General features: G+C 37.7%; 1 protein-coding gene across 3 annotated transcripts in view; it reads right to left on the reverse strand.

Moving 5' to 3' along the window:
• The window catches only part of LOC150083611 (uncharacterized), a 344,088-nt gene that overhangs the window by 207,677 nt on the left and 120,556 nt on the right, over nt 1-15,855 (reverse strand). The gene's annotated exons all lie outside the window — the stretch shown is intronic.

Raw genomic sequence — 15,855 nt, forward strand, 5'->3', positions numbered from 1 at the left:
TGATACTTCATGATTTAGGTGTGGATGAACCAGACAGAATTTTTGGTTGAATTGAACAAAGATACAATTTATGGAGATGGCACCTTTGATAAAGTTCCAAACATGTTTTACCAACTGTATATGTGGCATGCCAAGGTGGGTAACTCATCTGCCTATATCTACCATGTATTTACATTTTGTTACAGAAAAAGAACTTGGATACTTATAATAGAATGTTTGAAATCATGAAGCTGTTGGTTCAAAATCTGGTGCCTCAAAAGTGCTGCTATCTGCATTTAGTGGATTTTGAGAAGGCTTGCATGAATGCAGTGAGGATTGCCTTTCCACATGCTGAGGTCAAAGGGTGCTATTTCCATCTGTGTCAGAGTCTCATCAGGAAACTCAGTGTTGGCTTGAAGACTGAATTTGAAACTGATATAAATATAAAACTCAAGCTGAAGTCTCTTGCTGCATTAACCTTTATCCCAGTCCATGATGTAAGGAGTGTCTTTGATGAGCTTTCCGACACATTTCCAGACGAAGATAGCTATAATGAGGTGCTCACATACTTCTTTTCCACATACATCGAGGGTGCAGCAAGTAGAAATCCCCAATTTCCAATAAGAATATGGAATCATCATGATACAGCTCTTGAACGGTTGCCTAAAACTACAAACTGCTGTTAGGGATTTCATAATGCACTTAATTCCAGTATGTGGTTTTTGTTTGGACTGAAGAGGGACATGGCTTGCCACAGATTGACACTGGCTAATGCACAGGCAGGTCCATCTGAGGGGCAAAAGAGAAGATATGATGCACTGCATGACGTGATTGCCACTTTTGTGCAGGAATATGAGCAGGTACAAGAGAAAGTGAAATACAGTAATACCCCCACTTCCGCTACCCCAACTTACACGAACTCAGAGTTACGCGGTTCTTGATTTTTTCATTTGGCAACAATGCCGTCCGCTATCTTCAAGGTCGTTTTTCATATGCTATCGATATACGGTGTGATGGCGGAGAATGAGAGCAAAAGATGAACCAAATTCAACTTTGCTGCCGCATGAGCTACACACATATACAAGAATTTGTTTCGAACTGTCATATTTATAATGTGTGTGTTCGCGTTCGTGCTCAACTTTTGTCGGAAATTACATCGTTTTCACGAATAAAAAACTTTCCAGGCTTTAAGGTTTCCAAAGACCAATTGACAATGATGGTTGGCGGGAATGCAGCTGGTGACTGCAAGTTAAAACCTCTCTTAATTTATCGCTCTGAAAACCCAAGAGTTTTAAAAAATATATCTAAAATTAGCTTACCAGTGATTAGGAAGTCAAATCATAAAGCTTGGGTGACAGCTTCTGTTTTTGTGGACTGGTTTGGTCACCTCTTCATACCCGAAGTCAAACGTTATTGCAAGTCTAAACAGATTCCATTAAATTGATCCTTCTTATTAACAATGCACCCGGTCACCCTCCTGCCACCCTAATTAATTTCGGCCGACGTGTGAAAGTTGTGTTTTTGCCTCCAAACACAACCAGCTTGCTTCAACCAATGGACCAGGGAGTCATCAAAACATTCAAGGCCTACTACAGAGGCGTTCGTTTCCACGTCTGAATGAAGCTATGAGACAAAATAGTGAGATAACTGTTAAAGACTTTTGGAAACAATTCAATGTTTTAGATGCCGTAAGAATCATTGAAGAATCTTGGGATGATATTCACAAAAAAACATTGAATGGTGTCTGGAAGAAACTTTGTCAATTTTTTTTTCAAAAACGAGACGAAAACAACGCCAGAAACTGATCATGTCGCTCATATGATAGAAGTTGTTAATCTTGCCAGGCAATTAGATTTGGAAGTAATTGGTGATGATGTCAACGAGCTGTTGGATTTACATATTGAGGAGCTGACAATGAATGAGCCCATAGAGATGCGTAAGCAAAACGTCACTGAATTATCCGACACTTCAGACCCAGTTCCACCAGAAAAGCACATGACAATGCAAGCTTGACAGAAGGTCTCAGCTCAATTGAAAAGGCTTAAAAATTTTAGAAAACAGACTCCAACGAAGAACGCGTTATAGCTACAAAGCAAGGAATAAAAAAATTATGAGCTTGCTACAAAGAAATTCTGCGTGAAAAAAAGAAGGCGCTGTCGTCAGATGAATTTGTTAGATTTTATGAAGCCATCGACATCGAAATAACTTTTTTACATAACTCATTTGTTTTTTTAATACATAATTTGTATTAATATGTATAAATAACTGCAATTTTATTAAATATTTTTATTTTAAACTAGTGTTTTTGTTAGTCCTTGGTTCCAATTAAAGAAAATTTATATGTATTTATATGCAAAGTTAGTACCCCGACTTACAGAGATTGGCTAGCTTACAGTAATGAAAATTCTATTTTAATCTTTGATATATAAAGAAATCACTGAAATATGTCTGAATTAGTTGTTTGTTGACGAAAAACCAAAGTGTTAACTGTTCACTTTGTAAGACACAGAAAAAATAATTTTTTATAAATAAAAGAAAAGGCTTTAGTTGTAATTAAACCAGAGCATTTTATTTCCCTTACAAACATTTACATCCAAATATTCTGTTTTATATTAAAATCAAAAGTTTATATATATATATTTATATATATATATATATATATATATAAAAAAAAAAAGTTATATTAAAATACATCGTATAGAAGTAGAAACGAAATACGGTAGATTCCAGTTATTTAGACCACCGATTAATCAGTGATTAATCAGTGGCCCTACGATTGTCTCCAACCGTACCAAGTGGATAGGTCGGATTTCTGGAGGTCACACCCATAAAACATTAAAAACTTTTAGCAGCCACCTGTTTATTAGACTTTTCTGTTAGTGCAATCTATCATAAACGGATAGTAAACTCGATTTTATTGAATTTGCGATAATACTGACAGATGGAATTCTGTGGGTTATTACAGTGAAATGTGTTTACACTTCCATGGAATCTTTAATCATATAAAAAAATTAATTTTCAGAATCTTCTCTTCATTCATTCCTATTTTTAAAGCTTCATAACTTGTTACTCCATTCTCACTTGCACGTATTGTGTTACTTGCAATCTGATTGTGCCGAGTTCTTTGTTATTGATTGCTTATCTTTTTGCTGTTTTAAATTTTAACCCCCACCCACAAATGTCAATGAACAGAAATGTCAACTAGTTAGTATGTACATATTACAGTACATATTAATTATACCAATTATCACATATTCTTCCAATTTTCACATATAATTTGTGCTTAATATATCTTTACTTTTATAGCCTGTGGATAATTTTCCTCCTATTTTTGCTAATTAGAATCGCTGTTTAATAGAATTAAAATTCAATTCACAAATGTGATCACAATGACCAGTACTTACTACACATCGTATAGTGAATGGTACTTTACTATGGTGACTCCATCGTAACATGATTTGATTGTACAGTAAACCAATTGTAAAGCAGGGGTCCATTGTATTTTTAACTATTTACATGAATTCGGATAATTGGGGCAGCTGCTTAATCGGGCCAAAATGAACTAGTCCAGATGTGTCCCAAATAACTGGAATCGACTGTATATAAATGCAACATTTTGTTGCGTTTTGAAATATGAAATAATTTGTTTTTTGTAAACTAAAAATAATGTGAGTATTTTCCATGCGAGCATTTATGACAGTGGGCTTTTTTCTGTGCGGAATTTGTGTCGGCTTTTTTCATGTGCGCATTTATCTGGTCACCATAAGCATCATGCTTTAACCCACTGAGGAATACCTCTATCTATTTAGATTTTTGAGGTTTCTTTTTAAAGTATTTATAATGCACTTGTTTATGGATAAAATGTCTTGCAATCTACCAATAAGTAATGCCATCTCTTGTATGTTCCCCAGTAATTGTCAACAATTTAAAAAATGTTGACAATTACTGGGGAACATACAAGCCATCAGCATCAAAATAAATTTTGAAATCACTAGCTTTTAAGTGAATATATTTAACTATTTATTCTGACACAATGTCTTCTTGCACTCATGGTATTGCTGCGGTGGTTTGGTGTGTTTTGGGGTCAAGTTGGGGCTCTTGGCTTTCAATTCCGTTGCGCATTGGATTTGGTCGTATCTCTATGAGTGAGGGAATTCATTAATTTGTTTTTTTCATCTTATTTTATTCGTCACATTTGGGAGAGAATTGACTGGGAGCATTCCACGAAAAAAATTGAGGTAATCTCTTACTTTTTTAATATATTAAAAAATCGCGGCAGTTATTGAGCCCTGTAGCTCCGAATCTTTTACTAAGCACATAAAGGTTATAAAATCGACAACAATAAATTATTAATACTGCTGAATTTGCAAATGAGGGATTGTTATACAAGTACAAATGCAATGGAAATCTACTGTAAGGCATAAAATCTTACAAATATATTTCCCTTAGTAAGTATGGTGTGTGTGTGTGTGTGTGTGTGTGTGGAAGTAAAACACTTAAGGAATAACGAAAACATCATTACGAAAATATTTCCGTTAGTGGCAGTAGGCCTGGTAGTGCAATTAAGGAATATGATGAACAATGGTATGGCAGGTGCGGATTTGATTGATTGATTTTTTGATTTGGTAGTTGTTGGCGCATCGGCTTCTGTGGCCATATTGCACCTCCCAAGGTTTTTGCAGTACTTTGATCCAAGTCCGAAGCGGGAATCGAACTTGCGACCTTTTGGTTGCCGGGCAGGTACTTTACCCACTCGGCTAGCCCGGTCGGCTTGGGCAGGTGCGGAAGGGTTAAAATTAAAAGCTTCTGAACAATAGTTTAATCGCTCTATTACACCGCTACTTGATGATGCAACACATAGTACATTTTGGGAAAGGGTATGGAGTAGTTCAAAGGTATTGTGAACAGGTGATCTTGAGGAAAAAGATGAAAGCGTTTCGTTGTGCGGAGAAAATATTCTGTTTCTCCCATCAAAGGAAGAAGACAGTTTAAAGAATAACACTGTGATTTGGGTCAGGTTTAAATTAAATAGGGAGAGTTACGTAAATACGTGCAAACCCCTCTGGGGTTTGCACATAAGCTTGCGTATAAAAAAGTAGTACAAGGGGCAAATGTAACTTGCAATGAATTCAATAAATAAATAAATGAGAAGGAAATAAGGTGCTCGCACCAAAAGAGGGGTTTGTAGTTGTTGTTCAATATCAATATTTTCTTTACAACTTGAACCAATAAACCAACTCAGTATTAAACATTTCCTTATTTCTTGTGTTTCTTCAACATTACTCTAAAATAATCTCCCACTTTATCTAAGTATCATTTCCAAAACAACACGGTTCAGAGGACTTATCTTCCTTCTCTTTCATGGTGGGATTCCTTTGTGCAGGTTCCTTACACCGAGTGCAGTGATGTCTCTTTCTCTTCTTAGTTGCAGACTTCTAGTGGTAGTTATGGATTCAGTTCGGGTCCAGCTCTGGGAATGTCCATCTATATAGTGAAGGGTTCCGCCATGCATGTTCCTGTGCTAGAAGTTAATCCAGAAGTTGAATAACAAGCCAGTCAGAAAGTGCCTTGGCTTCTACTACTGCTGTGGTAATTTCCTTCAGTATTAACAGAGAACTGTTTTCGAAATTCCAAAATAAGAGTACTGGAAGAGCTATACAGCAGAGATGCAGGGGGGGGGGGGGGGGAGAGAGAGAGAGAGATCACTGCACTCAGTGGAAGGAACCTACACAGAAGAATCCCACCGTGAAAGAGAAGGAAGATAAATGTTTAGTACTGAGTTGGTTTATTGGTTCAAGTTGTAAAGAAAATATTGATATTGCTAAATTAAGAGAGATTGCATGGAATTGTTAGCATTAAGTTAGCAACTTATGGATTGCTGTTGTGAAGAGAATTGATATTGGTGATTAAGAGAAATACGAGGAAGTGATTAAGATTGAATTAGTTTAGTATTCGAAGCTGTAGAGAGTTCAGATTGTTAATTGAGAGAAATTTTATGGGAATGATAGCATGTATTAACAGATTAAATGTAAAAAATGAATAGATTAGATATAAATGAACACCAGTTATGCATTGTAAGTAGATTTGAATGATAAATGACTTTTGTTTTATATTTGTGTCATTGCTCTTGAGAAACTGACAGCTCACATATAATATATACATACATCTATAATACGATATATAATATATATACCCGCGTGTGTGTTGGGGGGGGGGGAAGAATATCCCTCAGCTCCTGGAAATTCTCATTTTTTTTAGCAGTAAGCCCTACAAGCTACCAGTCAGGTAGCTTGTGGGGCTTACTGCTTGAGGGGAGCTGCTGTATGAAAATCATAACAATGGCCACTGATGGTGATACCAAGGCACAGGGAAATAAAAATTAATAAATAACCCCACCACAACTTAAATTTGGTTTCCTCACCAAGCTTAACCGTAGTCCCTTTCTTTCGTTAGCACAGATATAGTGTGATAAAGTCAAAAAGGAAATATTTTTTATTTTTGATAAAAAGGAAAAAAAGATTTTTTGAAGATGAGGGAATAAGGGGGGGGTGTAAACTGAAACCTGTCTACGACTATCTCAGTACAAAGCACCAAAACAGAATCCAAAAGGACGTTTGTTGCCGTTAATAAGTATGTAACAAAATTAGATCCAGTTTAAACGATAACACTACTGAGTTTCTAAGAGCTCACTTTATTCAGACAGGTACTGTGGATACTTATTTTTTTGTTTTTAGAATAACCGTATGTTTAATAATTTTTCCTAGAATATTTATTATTGTAATAAAAGTTTGATTTAAAATATGAATTCAAGTAATTGCCTGTTTTTTCCCTACTTTATTGCACCAAATTGTCATCAAAATTTATTGCGAAAGTTTTTTTTTTTTTTTTTGGGAATACCGGTATTAATACCAGTATTATGAGCCCTCAATATACCTATCCGAATATACATACATATATAAATGTATGAATTTTTATGTACAAGTTATTATTTTTTTAATTAAATAAATTCATCTTTTTCATGCTATGTAGGTCAGTTTTACAATGGTCCATTTTATAACTTTCACATTAACGACTGTTTCAAAATATTACCTAAAAAAATAGAAAAAAACAAAAAAAAAAATCGCAACTCAGTAACGCATCACAGCAACGAGTCCAAACTTGCAAAACCGTTTTTCTTTTTCAGGGTGCATTGTGGGTGGAATGATAGCAACGCCTAAAGTTGTTTACATTCAGGGTTGCATGTTGGTTTCGTTGTGAATTTTCACTCAACTGTTAACAGGTTACACAGTGTTATTAGCATTAGTAGAGGCATATGATGCAAGAAAGCAAGCTTATGCAGCATCAGCCAAAAAAAACGTGCTCCCATTTCACCCATCTGTTCGTTCCAAGTACCTGTCCAGCTCAGCCTTAAATTTCTTTAGGCTATCAACTTCCACAACAAAGGATGGAAGCCTGTTCCATCAACCAACCACCCGCTGGCTAAAGGCAAACTTCCGCACATTTATCCTACATCTGTCTTTCCTCAATTTGAATTTATGCCCTCTAAAATGATTATTCTGAACAAGAGGAGAGAATTCCATCAGCATTGTGCATGCTCAAAGGCTTTATACACCTCAATCAGATCACCACGCAGGTGCCTAATCTCCAGACACTGTAATTTGCAAAATTTAAAACTTTCTTCGTAAGAGCAACCCGTTGTTCCATTCACTAATCTTGTTGCACTTTTCTGTACTCGTTCCAACAGCTCTACATCCTTCTTAAAATGAGGCCTCAGACCTGTATACAGTACTCAAGGTGTGGCCAGACCATTGCCTTATATAAGGGGATAATCACCTCCTTATTCCTGCTAGAAAAATTCCTGTATATCATTGACAAGACACTATGAGCTACTCTTGCAGACCATCTGCACAGCTCAGAAAACTTCATATCTTCCTGCACAATTACCTCCAGGTCCTTTTCGTTCTCTACCACTGTCAGTGTAGTATCACAGAGTTGATACGTCACTCTGGGGTTGCTGCTTCCCATATCTAGTACTTTACATTTGTCAATGTTAAACTTCATTTTCCACCTCTCAGCCCATCTGCTAACTTTTCTAGATCCTGTTGCAGCAGTGTACTATCATTAGTGTCCTTAACAACACTGCCAACCTTCGTATCGTCTGCAAATTTGGACATTAAGCTTGATATACCATCATCAATATCATTTATAAATACAGAAAACAACAATGGACCCAACAATGAACCCTGGGGTACTCCACTTATAACATTAGTCCACGATGAGCAGCGACCATTGATTACCACTCTCTGCCTTCTCCCACTCAACCATTATCCATAGCAGCAATTTGCCTCCAATGCCACACTGCTCGAATTTGTGCAGCAGTCTTCCATGTGCAACAGTATCAAAAGCCTTTCAAAGATCCAAATATATGATATCAAAGTTATTCCCTGCATCCAGTTCCTTTGTGACCACATCAATCAAATTGGTTAGGCAAGACTTTCCCTTAACAAAACCATGCTGTGTCCGAGCTATAACTGAAGTCTTGCCTACATGATCCTGCAGTGCTTCTTTAACCAGTGCATCCATTAATTTCCCTGGAAGGGAAGTTAAACTAACAGGTCTATAATTACTTGTGTAGACCTTTGATCCTAATTTGTGAATTGGGATCACACTTGCACATCTCCAGTCTATGGGTACCTCCCCCGAGTCCAAAGAAGCTCTCATAATTATGGTTAAGGGTTTGCTTACTTCCTTTGCTGCCTCCTTTAATATAACTGGATATATCCCATCCACCCCAGGTGCCTTTCTTGTGTTTATCTTCAACAATTTCTTCTCCACTTTACTCTCAGTTATTACAAGATTATCTAGCTTACTGCCAGAGTTGAATACACCTCTGGCAGTAAGTTGAATTCCCCTCGCTGAAAAACTCCTCATGTGTGAATGTCAATGCAAAATATTCATTTAGTTTGTTAGGTACCTGAGCAGGATCATCAACAGTTGAACCATCGATATCAAGTGGACCAATCTGATTCATCCCCTTCCTTCTAGAGTTTACATAAATAAAGAAGTCTTTGCTGTTTTTCTTTGCTTCCCTTGCCAAAGATTTCTCATAATCTGCCTTCGCCTGCCTAATCTCCTTTGTGAACTTGGTTACAGACCAGCTTATATCTATCATAGGCATCTGTGTCACGTGTTAATTTATATGCATCCCATGCATTTTTCTTCTCTGGCACATGTCTAATTAGTTCATCTGACATCCATTTAGGCCTAAACCTTGAACACTATTTCTTAGTTGGTATGTAAAACCTAGTAGCTTCCAAGATAATTTCTTTGAATGCTTCCCATTTTGAATTTGCTGTTGGTAACATCATCAGTTGGTCCCACCATATAGAATTTAAAAACTGTCTCAGACCCCCATAGCCACATTTACGAAAGCAAAAACTCTTCCCTTTACCCCTGATGGTAGTTACCTCTTTGAGTAAATCCCACTTCAGCACATTGTGATCACTGCCACCTAGTGGTTCCTTTATCTGCAGATTCTTAATGCATGAAGAATCACTACTGATAATCAAATCAAGAGTATTACTCCCTCTAGTTGCTTCCCAAAAATGCTCATGTAGAAAACAATCATCCAATAAATCCACAAAAGCCTTGCTAATGTGTGAGTGACCAACCCACAAATTCCAGTCAATATCTGGGAAATTAAAATCCCCCATTATAAGACTCTCTGATTTACTGGCCCACTCTATTTCCCTGTACAGTTTCTTATTATACTCATCAGAGTCATTAGGCCTATAGCGCACTCCTACTCTCAATTTTGATCTCCCAATGCACACCAAACCGACTCGACACTGCACTGTCCAGCAATGTCGACTGGCTTCACTTCCTTGGATTTTATGTGTTTCTTAACTAATAGCATAACCCCTCCTCCCTTCCTATCTACATTGTACTCCTCAAATTCCAGTTGTGCATTCCTTATATCTGTGTGACACCACGTCTCTAATATCCCAACAATATCCGCCTTTGATGCTTTGAGCAATAGCTCAAATTCATCAAATTTATTTACCAAACTTCTAGCATTGGTGTACATGCAAGTATACATGCACCTGTTCCTATTCTTAGCTACCCTAACACAACCAGTGTGTTTACTTGTACCGTAATGACTTCCAGCAGTCTCAGAAATACCCTGCATCTTGTTTTCCAGGCTGCTACTCACTCCAATAGAAGCAGTGCAAGAATCACTTTCACCTCTGCTAGTGGCTACTGTTAATCTATTAGTCCTTGTATCCCCCCGAGTGGTAATGGACCGTTTTCCAACCATTTTTTCACCTGTAATAAATGTAAACTCATTACTATCAAATCTGTAATGCAGAAATGAAGCTAATATAACTACAGAAGTGCCTCTTACACTTTCAAGCGATGATTTCACAAGGAGCAGTGTTGTCCTGAAAGATGCAGTTACTTGGCAGGTTGAAATGGTCTCTAATGGTTGACAGCAATTTGCCTGCCAATATAGCCAGGTATCCATTGGCATTTATGGAACCTTTTATAAACTGCAGGTGACCTACTCTGCAATAAGAAATGCACCCCCATATCATTTGGCTTGTAGGGAATTTCACTGTAGACACCATATAGTCTGAATGGTATTCTTCACCACGTCTGTGGCAAATCATGTCTCCCGTCAGAGCCATGCAGGTTGAATTTCTTCTCATCCGAGAAAATAACTGACTTCCACTGCTCGGGGGTCCATTTGACATGCTCCTTACACCAATTTAATCAGGTCTTTTTCATTTTTTGTGTGTGTGTGTGGGGGGGGGCTTCTTAGGACGACGGGCTACAAGTCCATTTTTGAAAAGGCATCTTCTGACTGTTACTTGCTACCACTCCTGTAGGTTCTTCCCATTCTCTTTTCAGCTCAGATGAAGAAGATTTGCGATTTTTAAGGATAAGTGCTTCAAAACAGTCCTGTTTTGGCATAGAGACTCGTTTGCATCCGGTTCCTTTTTTCTTGTCAGCAGAACCAGTATTCTTGAGTTTGGAAAAAATCTACTCACTGTCCACTGATTACAAGACACTCTATAAGCAATATGACGGGAAGAACATCCTTCCTCACGTAAAGCAACAATAGCACTCTTCCTTCGTGGCATCAACTGCACGTAACTCGTCATCCTGACACTAGCAAGGAATGACTGAAACTCTTGCAGAGCGTGCTTATATAGCTGAAAGTAACAGCTGATGCAATATTATGTCATCACCACATGTGTCAATCTTATCTGATGCAATCTGTAAGAAATATTGCCATATACTTACATTATTCGGACGACAATTACAATTTTAAGGGGTGATGCCCTTTCTTTGAACACCAGTGTATATAAAAGGAAAAGAGCAAGGTGGAAGGAATATGTATCTAAAATTTAGAACATTAGAAATAAAAGGAAAAATCTGCTGAGATTACGAGCCAATGAATAAATTCAGACCGGTGACCCTCGATGGCACCAAGGTCAAAAAATGTGAAAAATCACAATATACAATAAATTATTCACAAAAGTATAATAAATAAATAAAGAAACAGAAACTAGAAATCTGAGAAAAACAATGTAAGGTAAGGAATATGTATAAAAAAAAAAAAATTTAATATGTAAGAGAAGAGACAAATGTAACCATGTTTAAAAGCCAAAAAAGAACAAATTTAGGCTGCCCCCCCCTCTCCAAGCTTTCACAGAGACTAAAAAGTTCTAAATATTACAACAAAGATACGGTAAAGCAATACAAAGGGTACTAGGAAAGTTTTGCAATATGACGCAACAATGAATCACAGGAAGCTGCTTGTTGCTGCATGTTGAGACATGTTCATACGTGCATAGTAGCCGCCGCGCCAAGTCGATGGGCTCAGTTATTCATTAGTAGTGAGGGTGTAAAGTGCTTGCGATGGCATCGTGGTCACGAAATGAGATAAGGACAGTATTGCGGTATAATTTCGTGCGTGGTTTAACCATAGACCAGTGCTTAGAAGAAATGACTCTTGCACTAGATGATGATTGTCCACATCGTACAACGATATTCAGGTGGTATAGAGAATTCCAAAGGGGAAATTTCACTCTGGAGGATTCTGAGAGGCCGGGAAGGCCACGAACGTCAGTTACGGAGGAAAATGTTACTGCTGTGAGGAAAATGCTTGACGAAAACAGGCGAGTGACCTACCAACAGATAGAGGATACTTTGGGCCTAAATGCACCAGCAATTCGTTCGATTCTGCAAGATCATTTGCACGTGAAGAAACTTTGTTCTCTCTGGGTGCCGCATCAACTGACTGAAGAGCAGATGACACGACGTGTGACTTGGTGCCGGGAGATGTTAAAAAAGTTTGATAAGGGACAATCTCGGTATGTGAACAACATCGTGACAGGTGACGAGACTTGGCTGTACTATTACGATCTGCCGACCAAGGCTCAAAACAAAGTTTGGGTCTTTGATGATGACGACACACCCGTAATTGTCAGAAAATCCCGATCTGTAAAGAAGAAAATGATAGCTGTATTTTTCAAATCGAGTGGAATTGTGGAACGTGTCATTTTGGACACGCAGAAGACAGTCACAACTAAGTGGTATACTGAATAATGCCTGCCTAAAGTCATTGGATCTATGAAGAACCTGCGGCCAAAGTCAAGAATGGACACCTGGTACCTCCATCACGATAATGCTGCAGCTCACCGTGCCAAAGCCTGCACTGAATATTTGACCACGACAGGACTGAAACTTCTCGAGCACTCTCCCTACAGTCCAGACCTTGCTCCCTGCGACTTTGCACTGTTCCCGCATGTGAAAATGAAGCTAAAAGGGAGGCGGTTTTCCAGTGATGAGGACCTTCTACGGGCTTGGGACAACGAGTGTGCTTTACTCCCTAGTGAAACTTGGCAGAACTGGTTTAAAGATTGGTTTCGGAGGATGGAGAGGTGTATTGAATGTAGAGGAAATTACTTTGAAAAAATTAAATAAACAAAGCTGTATTGCAAAACTTTCCTAGTACCCTTTGTACAATTAAATAAAACAAAACTAAAAATAGAAAAACACAAAATCACCGAGTCCAATCTTGTCAGAGGGGCCTCTGGACAACAATAGTTGTGGAAAATTCAAACAGCAATGGAAATCATTGCAATAGAAAGCAACTGACAAACAAAGGTCAGCCCACCAAAGCAACGAACCCATACCACGGAGGCCCTAATGCAGTAAAGAAACAAAACTGAGAAAGCTTAAGCACCAACCATATGCAAAGCCAGACTGTCAACGAAAGAGTACAGATAACAAACCAAAAATAAAACAGAGTATAAAATTTTTTCTATTTTTTTTTTTTTTTTTTTTTTTATATGAATTGCTTTCGTCATTGGTTTACTGTATATTTGTTGTGTTAGTTCACATTTTTTTGGCCTCGGCAATAAATGTGGGAGGGCAATGGTCTAAATAATTTTTTGACTTTTAAACCTGGCTACTTTTGCCTCCTATCCTACATATTAAAAAAAATTTTTTGGTACATATTCCTTCCACTACAATCTTTATCTCAGTTTTCTATTTATTATAGTGCTATTTCTCATTAATAATAATTTTTGTGTAACCATGAGTGCTAAGTATAGGGTAGTGTCTGTACGGGGGGGAGGGGGGGGGGGGGCATAAAACACTAACAATTAAGAGAAAATGGATGTGATTCGTCGCATTGAGTCTAGTGAGCATCGGTCGGATGTGTGTAAGGCGTTAAGTTTAGCGCCTTCTACTGTATCAATGATTATGAACAATGTTAATAAAAGAAAGTATACACACACATAGAGATAACAAGTGTGTCATCCTCCAGAACAACTTATTCACGCAGTGAGACAATGGGAAAAAAAAAAATGGAGAAATTGTTAGTGTTGTGGGTTGACATAAGAACCAAAATAACGTTCCTGTTACACAGGTGGTAATTCTGGATAAGGCGAAGTCGTTATTTGATGAAATATGTAAGCAGTCTGGTAGCACTGAAACATTTACAGCCAGCAAAAGGTGGCTTCATCGGTTTAAAAACCGTTCTAAAATTCACAGTGTGAAAGTGTCTGGTGAGGCTGCTAGTGCTGACGTTGCAATGGTGGAAGAGTATCCTTCCGAATTTAAACATTTAAGAGAGGAAGGCAACTACCACCCTGATTTAGTTTTTAATGTGGACAAAACAGGGCTTTATTGAAAAAATTGCCAAGTAGGACGTATATCGCCTGTGAGGAGAGGTCTTCACCTGGTTTCAAGGTTGCAAAAGATCGACTGACAATGCATCGGGAACATTTAAATTCAAACCGATGTTGGTGTACCATTCAGAGATGCCTCATGTAATGAAGGGCATGGCGAAGACAACTTCCTGTGTTTTGGCGCTCTAACAAAAAGGCGTGGATGACTCAGACATTTTTAGCGAATGGTATACCCCGTACTTTTGTCCAGAGGTTGCTCAGTTTTGTGCAGCAAATGGCTTGTCTTCCAAAGTCATGTTGGTGCTGGACAATGTCCCAGGACACCAAGCCAACCTCCAAGAAATCCACAATGACCATTTGAAAGTTGAGTTGTGTATTTGCCTCCCAACACAACTTCACTTTTGAAACCAATGGACCAGGGTGTAATTGCGACCTTTAAAGCATATTATTTGTGTACGACTTTCAAATGGATTGTTGAGGCTGTGCAGTCTGATATAACTGTGAGGGACTACTGGAAATTGTATAGCATCCTGAATATCATCACAAACATTGATTCTGCCTGGGAGGAAGTGTCACAGTCCTGCATGAGTGGCATCAGTAAATTGTGGTCTGAAGCAGTGATTGATTTTGTAAGAATTGAGCCAGTTTCGGAAGTGGCTAAAGATGTTTCTCGCATGGCTAGGGATGTTGGCATTGACAACTTTGATCCAGATGATGTTGACCAGTTGCTGGAGTTATGGTGAGCCACTTTCGAGGGAGGAACTGACTGTGAAACTTCAATAACATGAGGCTGACACACTAGATAGTGGAAGAGTTGGAGCCAATCAGAACAATAAAAACAAAACATATTCACAGTGCTCTTGCCAAAATTCGCAGTGCATTTGATGAACTTTGTGATAACGATCCTGATTGGGAATGTAGCCATGGCATCCTAAGAGGTGTCAACATGATGTTGAAGCCCTACTATAACATCTTGGAAGAAAGAAGTAGGAAGTCACGCCAGACATCAATACCACAGTTCTTGACAAAGAAGGGAAAGGAACCCTCAACCAGGAACTGCCTATTAATGTCACCCCATTACGCCATTGTCATATAAAATATCAGGGAAGTAAATATACACTCAAGCGATGACTCTACAGGACCAAAGTTAGTTAAAATTTTATTTTATTAATTGTTTTATGCATTAAATGTCTAAAATAATTAATTATTTATAAAGAACAGAAATAGTAGTACATACTCGGGAAAATTTTGGGAATTTTGGAACCTATCTCATTCAATTACATTATAATTTGGTCTTGTTTTACGACCCTGTTTTGCTGGAACCTAACCCTGTCGTAAAACAGGCCCTACCTGTACATTATAAGAGAATTTATTTAATTTTACCTTACATTTGATTATCCGGAAAATTTTGCTATCCAGAAGAGGTCTAACGTTAATTATTCTGGATAACTGACGCTCTACTGTACTTTTAATATATGTTTAAGTGAACTTATATATATTTTAAGTGAATATAATTCAATTCAGTAGATTTTAAATGCATATCATTCAATTCAGAAGATATTTGCATATTTGGAAAAAAAAAAAAAAAAATCAAAAGAAAACTAAATGCATGGGACAACCAGAAGACAAACCAATTACTCGAACAGTGATAAATTCACCTTACTAGATAGTT

The sequence above is a fragment of the Mastigoproctus giganteus genome, chromosome 7, assembly GCF_048544385.1.
Source record: "Mastigoproctus giganteus isolate SK-2022 chromosome 7, ASM4854438v1, whole genome shotgun sequence".
NCBI classification, from domain to species: domain Eukaryota; kingdom Metazoa; phylum Arthropoda; class Arachnida; order Uropygi; family Thelyphonidae; genus Mastigoproctus; species Mastigoproctus giganteus.